General features: G+C 42.8%; 1 long non-coding RNA gene across 2 annotated transcripts in view; it reads left to right on the plus strand.

Moving 5' to 3' along the window:
• LOC109300646 overlaps positions 1–12,542 on the plus strand; it is a 99,632-nt gene extending 87,090 nt beyond the window's left edge. For both annotated transcript variants that reach the window (XR_002098286.1, XR_002098287.1), the window contains one exon: positions 11,498–12,542. This is a non-coding gene — a long non-coding RNA (uncharacterized LOC109300646). The remainder of the gene's footprint in view (positions 1–11,497) is intronic.
• The last annotated feature ends 1,768 nt before the right edge of the window (positions 12,543–14,310 follow it).

A 14,310-nucleotide genomic window follows, 5' to 3' on the forward strand; every position in this document is an offset into this window, starting at 1 on the left:
GGGAGCCGCACAACCAGAGCTGCATGAACAGGACGCACAAACAGGAACACTTCTGGGCTCAGTGTGTGAGTTAGTGTCGGGGTTCATGCAGGAGAGTGAGCAGGAGGGCCTGAAGCCCTGCCAGTGAGCCCCTAGGGAAGGTAGTCACAGCAGTAGCCAGACTACTACCAGTACAATGCCGATGGCCATACACCGCACCCCAAGGATCCCTTCAGAATTTGAGACTTCCCCATCTGGCACTTCTGAGGTCTCCACCCAGATGGAACCTATGGTTCCGGGCTCCATACAGACAGAGCCTCTGGCTCTTGGCTATGGGGGCTGTCTGGCATGATGCTAGGCACACAGGACTGGGAACATGGCCACCTCCTTTTGTGAAGTCTGCTCTACCTTAGAGTCTCTGAGGTGCCAGATAGAGGAGCTCCAGACCACAGTCCAGAGACTGCATCCCATCAGGGATGGTGAGCAGGAGATTGACTCCTACTGCTAGGCCTTTCACCCCTTGAAGGCTGAGGGTTGACCAGGGTCACTGTCCAGGACAAGGGAGGATTTGAGGATCTCCCACACTGTCAAGCCAGGGGGTTGGACCAAGGTGGTCAACGGCCCCAGGGCCCGCTACACCAGGGTCCCCTCCCCTCTGGAGCTCTGAAACAGGTGTGCACCTCTTGCAGCCCCAGCAGAGCCTGCAGAGCTGCCAGCTTCTGCATGCAAGGGAGGTTCACCAACAGCTACCATCCCTGCTCTCCCTAAGACGAAACACAGAGTGGTCGTTGTGGGAGACTTCCACCTGAGGGGGACTGAGGGAGCAATCTGCCACTCTGACTCCCTACCCCAGGAGGTATGTTGCCTCCTGGGAGCATGTAACCGGGATGTAGCAGAGAGGATTCCAAAGCTTATCTGACCCTCCAACCACTACCCTATGCTCTGTATCCATGTGGGCATGAATGACACAGCTTGGAGCAACCCCAGTTGGGTCATGAATGGCTACAGAGCTCTAAGAGCGGGGTTGGGGGCGCAGGTGTTTTTTTCCTCTATCCTTCTGGTCATGGGCTGAGGAGGGAGAGATGGATTGAGGTAGTCAACCGAAGACTGTGGCACTGGTGTCATTGTGAACGCTTTTGCTTCCGCGATCACAGTCCACTCTTTGGTGAGGCAGGCAGCAGTCTGCTGGGAAGAGACAGCCTCCACCTCACTTCACTGGGGAGGAAGCTCTTCTCAGCCAGAATGGCTGACCTGCTGTACTGGGCTTTAAACCAATCTAGCTGGGGAATGGGTGGACAACCACCAAAGCAAGCCCTCTAGGCAATAGCTACAAAACCAACAGGTTAAGGCACCCAAGGGATTCTACTCTGACCCCAGCCCTGGAACGGTATCCTCCTGGGAATGTAAGGAAGCCTGGGGTTCCCAGTGGGACTCTCACATGTCTGTACACCAATGCCAGGAGCTTGGGGAACAAACAGGAGGAACTGGTCCTCCTACTAAAAAAAGAATGACTACTATCTCATAGGAATAATGGAGACCTGGTGGGACTTCATCTATGACTGGGCCACAGGTATAGATGGCTATACCTTGTATAGGAGGGATTGTGCAGATAAAAGGGGTGGAGGTGTAGTTCTCTATGTCAAGGATAGCTACACATCCCTGCAAGCTGACATTGGCACCCAGGCAGGACAACTAGAGACCCTCTGGGTTAAAATACATGGGGAACGTGGCACAGGGGGCGCAATGGTAGGAGTCTACTATGGACCCTTTAACCAGGAACAAGAGCTCGACCAGGAATTCGCCAGGAAACTGGCTGAGGCTACACACTCTCGGTGCATGGTTGTCATGGGAGACTTCAACTACCCAGACATCTCATGGGAAGAGCACTCAGCCAAATCCGAATGGTCACAAAGCTTCCCCACATGTGTGGATGAGCTCTACCTGACCCAAGAAGTCTATGGACCTACAAGAGGTAAAGTGCTGCTGGACCTGGTACTGGCTAAAAGGGATGATCTAGCCAGCAACCTAAAAATCGAAGGAAAGCTGCGAGACAGTGACCATAAGCTGATCAGTTTTACTATCCATCGCAAAGCTGGCAAGTCAGACAGCAATGCAGAAGTCCTTGACTTTAGGAAAGTTGACTGTGATAAGCTCAGGAGGCTTGTTGTTGAGGCCCTAAGGGACCACACCATGACAGGGAGAGGAGCCCAAGAGGAGTGGTCACTCCTTAAGGGACTGATCCTGAAAGCACAGGGGATCCCATCTCAGAGGAAAGGTAGCAAAAGGGCACAGCAACCCCCTTGGCTCAGCAGGGAACTTGTGAACCTCTTATGCCAAAAAAGAGAGGCTTATAAAGGATGGAAGATAGGAATCACCACAGAGGAGGGTCACTCTGCACTGCTCCGTACCTGTAGAGAGTGAATCAGGAAAGCCAAGGCTGCAACCAAACTCCACTTGGCTATACATACCAAGAACAATAAAAACTCCTTTTTTAGATATGTGGGAAGTTGGAAGAAAAGCAAGGGTAACACTGGATCCTTGCTAAACCAAATGGGACAACTGACAACCGACACCCAGGAAAAAGCCAACCTGCTTAATGGATACTTTGTGGTGGTTTTTTATCGACACAAAGAGACTGTCCTGCCCAGCAAGATGAGGGATGGCCAGGGTGAGGGTGAATTTATACCCAGAATTGGTGTTGACCTTGTAAAGGAACACCCTGAGGGGCTGGACACTTTCAAGTCAGCGGGTCCTGACAGATTGCACCTCAGAGTACTTAAGGAGCTCACAAGAGTCATAGCCCAGCCACTGGCAAAGATTTTTGAAAACTCCTGGCACTCAGGTAAAGTACCTGAAGATTGGAAGAAGGCCAATGTAGTGCCCATCTTCAAGAAAGGGAGGAAAGTAGATGCAGGGAACTATAGGTCAATCAGCTTGACCTCAATACCTGGAAAGATTCTAGAAGAAGTCATCAAAGGGACCATTCTTGACAAGCTGGCTGATGACAACATCCTGAGGGACAGCCAGCATGAGTTTGTGGATAGGTCTTGCCTGACTCATTTCATCTCCTTCTATGACCAGGTGACATATCACATATCTGGACTTTAAAAAAGCCTTTGATCTGGTGTCCCACGATATGCTCTTGGAAAAATTGGCCAACTGTATCCTTGGCTACATCTCAGTCTGATGGCTGGATTCAGAGAGTGGTGGTTGATGGAAGTGAATCATCATGGTGCTCCGTGACTGGTGGTGTCCCCCAAGGCTCCATCCTTGGACCTGTTCTCTTTAACATCTTTATCAATGACATGGATACTGGTGTCAGAAGTGGATTGGCCAAGTTTGCCGATGACACCAAACTTTGGGGTAGTGTCCACACCTGAGGATGGGCTGGTGATCCAGGCTGACTTGGATAAGCTGAAAAAGTGGGCAGATACAAACCTGATGACATTCAATACTGACAAATATAAGGTACTCCACCTTGGGGGGGGGGAACCCCCCCCACAGCATGCTGATAGGCCTGGCAGTGCTACACTTGCTAGCACCATGGCTGAAAGAGACTTGGGAGTCATGATTGACCACAAAATGAACATGAGCCACCAATGTGATGTAAAGCAAACCAAACTCTGGGCTGCATCCATAGATGCTTTTCAAGTAAACCCCAGGATGTCATCTTCCCGTTGTACTTGGTCTTGGCCTGGCCACAGCTGGAGTACTGCATCCAATTCTGGGCTCTACAATTCAAGAAGGACATGGAGAAGCTTGAGAGAGTCCAGAGAAGAGCCACACGCATGATCAGAGGACAGGAGAATAGGCCTTATGAAGATAGGCTAAGAGCCATGAGACTCTTCAGCCTCGAAGAGTGCAGGCTCACGGGTGACCTGGTGGCAGCCTATAAGTACACAAGGGGTGTTCATCAGGATCTGTGGGAACATCTGTTCACCAGAGCACCCCAAGGGATGACAAGGTCCAACAGTCACAAATTCCTCTGTGACCGTTTTAGGCTGGACATAAGGAAAAACTACTTTACTGTCTGAGCCCCCAAGGCCTGGAATAGGCTCCCTCCAGAGGCAGTGCAAGCACCTACTCTGGACTCCTTTAAGAAGCATTTGGATGTTTATCTTGCTGGAATCCTGTGACCCTAGCTGACTTCCTGCCTTTGGGGCAGGGGGCTGGACTTGATGATCTTCCGAAGTCCCTTCCTGCCCTAACGTTTATGAAATCTAGTAAATAAAGAGACTAGAGAGACAAGGCAGGCACTAGGACCCTGGGGATGCCTCTCCCACTGCATCAAGGAGAACAAACTGAAAGTGTCAGTGAGGAGGAGCCTGTGATGCCTCTTCTTCTGCTGTGGCTGAAGCATGCTGCTGATTCCCTGAGCTGCCAAGGGCCAGATCCATAGGACTGATTGCTGACTCCTGATTCAGGGCCCTCAGCAATTTGCAGGGTTGAACTGAACCTCAGTTTAGCAAAGCATATATGTAAATGTTTTTAGTGATAGGGATAGATTTAGGCGCAGGTTTAAAGTTAAGACTTAAATTCTTTGCTGAATCCAGGCACTCAGCTATTATCATTAAGTACTTGAGTTGCGTTTGTGCCTCGCTTTTCACTTCAAAATGTGAAAAGCATCACTTTAAAGAAAGAAAAGTGTTGTTTTGGAGTCATAATAGTGTGGAACTGTGAGAGCAGTAACCTCCCTGCCCTTTTAGAACTTGATATTTATTATGTCCAATAACTTAAAGGGAACCAGATAATATAATTTAAAAACATCTAAAAGAGAGAAAAAATCATTCTCAGCAGACAGCTCATATGACCAGTTTCTGCCCAGAGTGAATTTTTATGCTTGAGTTATAAACCCTTGAAAAATGGGGATCCTAATGCAAATGCTGACATAGCTTTAACTAAAGCAGCTCTAGTAAGTGCTGCTATAATTATTTGCTCATTAATTACAAATTTTGCAAGACATGAGAGTAACACAAATTGGAAAATAGGAATAATTATCAGTAATAATGCCACAGAAGCTGGACACATTGAAAGTATTTTCCTCTTTAAATTTAATAATAGCAAGACAGCTAGGAAATTAATAAGAAATACATAATTGAAAATTAACCTTGCAAATCTGCTGTTAATAAACCATGGTACTCTTGCATTACAATAATTTTACAGAGCCCTTAATCTGCATTTGAAGTACTATCCCAGGTAATACTTTGTGTGTTTAGAACAGTCCGTAGGTGTTTGGGTTTTCAAGTAAAGTGTAGAGGGTGGACTTTAGCACAGGTGAAGGTTTTGGACCAGGGAATAATGTACATGCTGTGCATTTAAAGGCCTGAGGCTATGCATTTTTAGAGCCAGAATGACAGGCAACTAAAAGTACAATGGTGATCTTGTGTCTGCAGTTATGCCTGAATGCTGTTTTGTTATTGTTGAATAACAGCATTGTAATGTATGGTGCTTCACTCTCATTTTGTTTCACATTTGAGTAAATATTCCAGTTTTGGTGATATTGCACTATTTTTTACTATTTTGTTGGCACTTTCCTGGAAAGTGGATTCAGTCACTTAGTAACACTTGTGACTGTTCAGTGAGCTAGCGATACACATGTAGCACACAGCCTTCAAAGTGTTAGGCTACAGAAGATGTCTTCATCCTGGTATTTAGGGAGGCCATTTAGTCTATCGGACTAAGCGCAGAGCTGGTAGCTTAAGACCTCATAGGCCAGCTTCTCAATTAGTGTAAATCAGCATAACACTTCTGATTTAATGAAAACACGCTAATTTACATTAACTAAATACTCACCTCAGTACTAGCCCACAAGTACTCAGCTCTGGCAAGGTTTTTCTGTTTCAACTAGTCTAAAATAATACTTGCCTAGTTCCATATTATGGCTGTTGATGATTGATTGATTGTTTGTAAATATAGCACCACTGCTATGCACATTATATAGTATGTGTAGCACATTATTTGATCAGTTTTATATATGGATATAACAAAGAAGTAGTATTGCCTTTTAGTCTCAAATTTAAACTACTGGCCATCTTGAATTTTGTTCTATGCCCTTTCCTTATAACAAACTTTATAAATATTGTATTTTGCTATTCTCTAGTATATATCCACAGTGAATGTATACATGTATAGCACGTAGATTTATGCAGGATTTCAGAACTGGGCATAGAAAATGGATTTTAAAAATTTATACAGAAACATATAGCATTGAGCATCATTGAAGTACATTGTCCATAGACAAATGGGTTAAGTGTAGTCTCAGACAAGGGCTTCTGCATCATTCCAATACCTTCCTGGATTGCAGATAAAATGTTGGCTTCATTGTCCAAACCCACAAATCCTAGGAAGAGGCCATCAGGGGTCAGCAACTCAGCTGTTTGTCTGTTCATTGTATGTAAGAGGTTAGCAGCAGTGTGCTTTTTGTCCAGAGCCAGCAAAAGCAGGAACAGCTTGTCTCTGAGAACTCTATGGATCCCCTGGTAGTGACAGAGGAAGGGGTTCTGAAAGAAACCTAGAAAGCAATCACTGTCATTTAGTCTTTGATTTGACCTTCTGTCGTTTATCTGTTATCTGCGTTGCTGACCGTACAGTATAACTTATGGCCTTTTGTCATTTCCTTCCATGACACTATGTCTAGTTCAGAGACTCCATCAGTGAAGACATGTTTTTGTATTGGCATGTTATACATAGGCGTAGTGCTGACTGCACTATAACAACAACAACAAAACACTGCACAAGAATAAGTTTCAACTCATAATGTCCCAGTAGGGTAGGTACCTGTGGAGCTGTGAAAATCTCAGTGGCTGCAGTTCATAGGAGGACTGAGGGCATTTTGTTTTTGGTTGGCCTGTGTTCTAACCCCCAGAGCTTCTCTTTGAAATCTGAACCTGAACATTCAAAGTGAAAGTTAACCATGAATGCCAAGTTTTTCCTGGTTGGAGTCCAAAACCATACAACACCATAAAACCCTCCCTCAAACCAGCAGGTAAGAGTATATTTGCATGCAACTTGGTTCCAGTTCATCCACCTCACTGCAAGTGGGCCTGGTTTTAAGAAGCATAATTAAATCCCAAATGAGGCGAGTTTTGTTTGGTCTAAGGAATTTCATTTTTAACATTTGTGCACCAAAATATTTGTGCCAAAGCTGCATCCTGGGCAGGACTGGAATCGGTTGGACTGGAAATACCAGAACCTTCAGTTGGTTTCAGGCCTCTCCTGCAATTAGAGACAGCTTCTCTATGGATCGCTTCAGGGGGTTGGAGACTGTCTGATTTTTGTACCTTGCCATGATAGAACTGTTGAAATTCCTGCATTTGTCCATCTGATACCAGCCCTACTAGGAAGAAAGATCTTCCCTTGAATCAAAGTGAGAGAATATGAAAGCTTTGAACCAAGAGAAACAAAGAGGCTACTTGCCAACTGCTCCCCCAAGAAGCAAGTGGGCAGAAGGAGACAGGGAATTAGCAGAGACCTAAGTCTGAACTCCCTTATTGCTGAGGAACAGAGTATGTTGCACAAAAATGCCTTTCTCCCTGAAATAGGGGAGCCCCAGGAGGAACTGTGCCAATGAATGATGTGTGTGAGACCCAAAATGTCTCACTGCTCCCCTTGACTGTTGTGGACATATATAGTGTTCCTTATCCAAGCAAGTATCTAAATGCAAAATCTAGCTGCAAATAAACAATTTTTAAGAGACCAAGGCCCCAAAGAGCCTGATTTTGCGAAGTGCTAAGAACCCACAATTCCACTTGGCTTTAAACATGCTAATAGCACTTCTGTCTCTCGCTATAGTATATTAACTTTCTTAACCTGCCATCTTAATTCATTGATATGCATTTTTAAAACACTAAAAAGCAACTGATAATTTAAAGTGTGATACAGGGTAAAAAATGTTAATACCTTTAATCGATTGATGCTAATTAATAGAAACTGAACACTGTTCACAACCTTAGCAAAATACTAATGGTGACATCACTGAATCTGGGGTCTGCCAGCCTGAGTTACAGTACTGGAATGACAATGGAATGATTTAACTGTTATGATCTAATTTAATATTTCATACTTAAAATGCAGTCTAACCTGCAATTCAGGTTTATGTGAAATGCATATTGTAGAATCACCTTAGAAAAGATTCTGACACAGAAACTTTGCAATTAAAGGAAATGTTCATGAATGACACCCTTACCATAACTTCTTAAGGTTGATGGAAATCCTTTTGGAATGAAAATTATTGTTGAATAGCTTTTATTATAAAAAGGGAAAGAGAAAGGTCTGGAACGCATTCTAAAGCTTTCTGATATGGACCCGCTGAAAAAAACCAGCGCATCACTTGGATGGAGCAGAAAGAAAATTGCAATTTTTAGGATCCTGAAACCATAAAAGCATCATTCTTACAACAATAAAACCAACAAAAATACAGCAGGAGCTATGGATTTTAGATTTAGACCTCTTAGCTATAATTTAGCCCCCAAGTTGCTTTATAATAATGGTGCCAAAGTGCTGTCAGCCTGGCTCCATATACTTCGTGAAGAAGATACTGCATTAGGTGTGAAAATGCTTTTGTATTCCTCCTCTTCTGTTTGACTGTTTTTGTAACAGGGGTAAGGAAAGGGGGCAGGGGGAAAGAAAGAAAAGGCACAGACAGCTTTCTTGTCCCTCAGGAACAATTAAAGTGGGATAAGATATGATTCTCCTTTACCTCATATGTAGCTTCAAGTTGAGAAATCCAGTTCACCATCAAGAGGAAACAATGTTAATGTCAGGTTGGCTTGTTCTGGGGCTGAGGAAAAGAGCACAGTGGGGTTTAGAACTTGAATCTCTAAATCAGTGATCCTCAGCCAGGATGCTGTGGTACCCTGGGGTGCCTTGGGATCCTTTCAAGGGTATCATGAGGTGCCGCACATTGTTAGGTGTACAAACATTATTCATAGTTAAACCCAGAGATTTCAAATAGGAGTTCATAGTATTAAAAGCATTCGGACCTACTGGGGTCTTTCTGAGTTCCTTGCAACAGAAGAATTGCTCTCTTATTTTTCTGTAGTCAAAAAACAATGAAAACTAGAAGTTGGCATTTTCTGAGGAGTGCCTTGAGCAGTGGTTGAGAACCACTGCTCAAAATGAACCTATAGAAAAGGGTGTGCCACTATCAACTACTGGAAATGCATTGCCCAAAATGTAAACACGTTTGCCCATTTCTGGTTTCCTATCCCAAAGAAAGAATTTAGAATAACTTGGCTTTTTAGCCTAATAAAATGATGGCTCAGAGAGGACGTGATTGTCTTCTGTTAATAGCCACAGGATAAATATCAGGGAGGAAGTCAGGCTTCTTAAGCTAAATGATTATGTTGGCATAAGAACAAGTGGGTATACGTTGGCTACAAATAAATTTAAATTTGATTATAAAAGTTTTCTGGCCATCAGAGAAGTGATGTTTGGCAACAACATTCCAATAAGAGTAGTAGGAGCAAAAACCCTAACTAACTTCAAGATGAAGTTTGATAAATTGAGGAGAGAAATTATATGAGATGGTTGTCTCTGTTGGTTAAGACTGGGATTAATGATACAGGAGAATTTTTTTCAGTCCAGTTTCCTATTATCCTAATCCTTTGTCTTCGTTAAGTGGAGGCAGTGGGTCTGTCTACACTGCATTTCCTGTGTGTCCTGGAAGTGCAACCTGCCCATCCCCATGGTCACTCCCACCACAGTTATTTCCCCCCACAGTATCTACTGAGACTTCAATCTCTGATGTGCTTGACAATGATCACTTGTGCTGTCTTTGAAGTGCGTTCACCAGGTCTGGAGTGTGGGAGCAGCTGTGGGTAGTTGGGGCATGCTCAAGAGCATCCCTGCTAAAATATATGTAAGGCTGTAATGTGTAAAACAATGTGGTGGCTTCTAACTAAAGAAACCAGGTTCCAGTGAGAGGTCCTGCTCCACAAAGTTAAGGAATATCAGCTAGATTTTGATTCCTTCCCTGCAAAGAAAAATGGTCTGTAGTCAGTAAGAATGTTTCTTATTTGTGTCTAGGTCTTGAAGCCAAGCTCACTAGCTCATACTGAGCCATCATCAACCCAATTTATTGTAAATAAGATTTCATAAATTTCATAGATTTTCTGGGTCAGAAGGGACCTCAGCAGATCATCAAGTCCAACCCCCTGCTCTGGGCATGAAAGCGTGCTGGGGTCAGATGACCCCAGCCAAGTGTTTGTCCAGTCTCTTCTTAAAGACCTCCAAGGTAGGGGAGAGCACCACCACACTTGGAAGGCCATTCCAGATTTTGGTAACCCTTACCATAAAGAAGTTCTTCCTAATGTCTAGTCTAAATCTGTCACTTTGTGGCCATTGTTTCTAGTTACTCCAGGGGTGCCTTGGTAAACAGAGTATCTCTTATTCCTTGCTGCTTCACCCTCTCTCCCCCCCCGACAAATTTGTAGATGGCCACCAAATCCACTCTCAGCCTTCTCTTATGGAGACTAAACAGACCCAGGTCCCTTAACCTCTCCTCATAGGACCTATTCGGCAGGTTCCTAATCGTACGAGTGACCCTTCTCTGAACCCTCTCAAGGTTATCCACATCCTTCTTGAAGTGTGGTGGCCAAAACTGAATGCAGTACTCCAGCTGCGGCCTAACCAATGCTGAATAGAGGGGAAGTGTCACCTCTTTAGACGTGTTCATGATGCACCTGTTAATGCATGATAGAGTGCGGTTACAACCTACATCTCTGTTAGCTCTATTGATCATTTCATCACATTGTCAACTCACGTTCATCTTTGAGTCAGCTATGACTCTGAGATCCCTTTCTGCTGCTGTGCTGCTTAGAAAGTCATCCCCCAATCTGTATGTATGTTGGTGATTCCTTCTCCCTAGGTGCAGTACTCTGCACATACCTTTGTTAAACTGAATCCTGTTTTGTTCTGCCCACTTTTCCAGCTTGTCCAAATCCTCCTGAATCTGCTTTCTGCCCTCCAGTGCGTCTGCTTTGCCCCATAATTTGGTGTCATCCACAGATTTGGACAGTGCACTCACTACAACCTTGCCCAAATCACTGATGAAGATACTGAACAGCACTGGCCTGAGGACTGAGCCCTGGGGGACACCACTACCCACATCCTTCCAGGTTGATACCAACCCATCCACCACCACTCTCTGGGTGCATCCCATTAGTCAATTTGCCACCCACCTGACTGTGTAATCATCTAAGTCACAGCCACTCAGGTTTTTTTATGAGAATGGGATGTAACACTGTATCAAAGGCTTTTTAAAAATCCAAGTATATGACATCCACCTTGACTCCTTCATCTAAGCAGTTTGTGACCTGGTCATAAAAAGAAACAAGGTTTGTCAGGCAGGATCAACCTGCTATAAATCCATGCTGGTTGCCCTTCAGCATTACTTTTCCTGATGGACTCACACACATGTATTCTTTAATAATTTTTTCAAAGGTTTTCCTAAGGAAAGAAGTGAGACTAACCGGTCTATAGTTACCCAGATCCTCCTTCTTCCCCTTTTTGAAAATAGGGACCACATTGACCCTTTTCCTGTCCCTTGGGACCTGACCTGAATGCCATGTGTGCTCAAATAGTTTTGTCAGTGGTCCTGCTATGACACTGGCCAATTCCTTCTGCACCCTTGGATGAAGATCATTTGGGCCTGCTGACTTGAACACATCAAGCCTCTCCAAGTGCCCTTTCACTAGATCATCACTAACTGTTGGTAGGCTGGTGTCCCCCCGGTGCCTGTCTATATTCCAGAAATTTCAAGAGTCCAAGATTTCAAAGGAATGTATGGGTACTCAATAGCTCTGAAATTCAGGTCAGTTTATATTTAGGTGCTGAAGGGTGGAGTTCAGTTGCTAAGTTTGGGCTTGCCAAATTTGAAAACACTTTGTGAATAACTTTATCATACCAAAATGGCCTTGTCAGTTCTATGAAATGGTGGGTTGGTATTTAAGGTTCCACAATGCAAAAAACCCCATGTTTCTTAGCTGCAAGCATTTCTTTCTTTCAAATGACAGAATGGGAGAGAGGAATGCATACCCAAGGTTTAAAAATGTTCAACCTATTTAATAAATGTTTCATCATAGGCTTATTTTCATTCTGGAATGGATTCCCACTGCTCCTCAATACTAATAGTTAATTTTATAATATTTCCTCCAAAATTAGTTTAAGCTACTAGAAACCATCCTTTGTTTGTTTATTGATAGAAAACCAGTAAACTGCTTTCTTCCTGTTTGGACTCCTATCCCCTGGACGCAATGGGAATCAACACAATAGAAGGATTTGTATTACAGGCAAGGCAAGAACAATTAAAGTAGTGTTTACATTTGCAAGGTTTGAGGATTTTAATTGGAGTTTATTTGTAAAAAAAAAAAAAAAAAGTTTATCTCACTTTATTTTTGATACTCTGTATTGTGTTATCCGTGTTTACCACACCAGGGACATCTTTCATATAATAGTAGCATTTATGATACTGTTCCAAAACTGCACTAGAAGCCACGAGAGCCCAGTAATAAATTTCTCCCTCTAGTGGCTGCAGAAGGAAAACTACAACACTTGAAAGATAAGCCATATTTTGTATTAAGCCTAAACAAGGCATATAAGGCAAAAAGGGTTGTATTGTCCCCATCTTAAATGAAGACTTGTGAATTTGCAAGTGTAATTTTTATAATAACATCTGCAACTTTTTTGATTTCCCTTGAGTCATTGAGTAAATTATGGAAGCAAAACTGAGGCAAGTGTGAGTGATGGTTTATTTGTCCTATTTATATTAAATTACAGTTAAATATAATATACAATTGAGAATAGATATTTTATCAACATAAATGCCATTGAATTCAGTGTATTAGATTCGTAATGTGAGAAGAGTAGTAATAGCAAGGAATTGAGAGGAATCATAGTATGGTTATTATTTCCTCCTCCTATTTCTTGTAGCAGCAGTGACCAGAGGATCTTCAGTATAGTCACCTTTACTTTATTCCCAAATTCTATGTCTGCTGGATCAGACTTATCTCCCTTGCCTAAGTACATTTACTAAAAATGATGTTTGTAACATTGTATTAATCTTGGCCTTTTGCTGCCAAAGAAGTGCTATGGAGCCAATATTTTGGTAAATAATGGTCTGTGGTTGCTTTAAGTGAATTTTTAGAAGGAATGGACAATGTTTTTGTAGTGTGAGTGAGTGCAAAGAGAACACTAGGATAGCGCTGAGCAATCTCTAAGAAACTGCTTTTGTGAATTGGTTCAAATACAGTTGAGCCAAAACACTAGCCTGATTTTGTGAAACCATTTCCTGTTATTTCTTCCTGTGTTTTTTCAAATGCTGTTGAATCATGGCCTATTTTTATTTAGGTAACAGAAAAAAGTTTTCAATGCATTAAAAACAGAAAAATCAATTCCCACCATTAAAGCTTAGTGGCACAAGTGAGTGCCTTGCAATAAATCTGCATTATATGTGTGCTTTTTTCTCACATCCTATTCTTCTCTTTTTTCTCTGTTCTGTGTCTCACAGCCTGTCAGAGTTGCAACATTGACACAGTAATACCTGAAACATCCTATAGTGCTGGAGATAGCACATAGCAGTCAATGAGATCATCACTGAAATGGAGTCATATAAATTGTGCTGATGACCCCTCTCTCTTTCTCTCTCTTTGGACTAAACTTAGGAAGGCTGGTGTGAGTGGGAACAGCTCCCACTGACTTCAGTGAGAACTGTATCATTTTAGGTCAAGGTTTTCTCCTTCTTACTGGATTTTTCTTCTAGCACTTCCTCAGTAAATCAAATTCTTTAACTTAATTGTCAATTAACTGGCAGAAGAAATTAATGGTAGAAAGGGAAAAACACCTACCAATATTTCATTATTAATAGGAGAGAAATCTTTATATTGGGAATGCTAGTCACCAGTTTTTTACCTTGATAGCTTTCATACCAAGGTGTGAGAGAAAAGTTAATGGAGTCTCTAACACTGTTATATTCATCTGCTTAACCACTGACTGAACTAAACTGTAATCTTCCATCATGTAATTACCATGAACATACAAATCCATGAACATGCTGAAGCCTCACAAATTCAATAAGATATAAAATCCAGGCAATACAAAAACTAGTTAGAATTAATGGTTTAGTCTTCACTGGGAGGACATGTTCCCTGACATTTCATCAAAGAAACATCCATCAGTGACAGAGAAGAAATCTGAATTTACTTGAATACTCATGGCTAATGCAGTACAAAAAAGGTCCAGTCCATTTTTTTTATATTTCTACTTTCAAATGGGCCCTAGCCAGAAAGTCTGATTCATTCTCTCTCTCTCTCTCTCTCTCTCTCTCTCTCTCTC

Source organism: Gavialis gangeticus, unplaced genomic scaffold (genome assembly GCF_001723915.1).
Source record: "Gavialis gangeticus isolate Ggan-Ray unplaced genomic scaffold, GavGan_comp1, whole genome shotgun sequence".
Lineage (NCBI taxonomy): Eukaryota > Metazoa > Chordata > Crocodylia > Gavialidae > Gavialis > Gavialis gangeticus.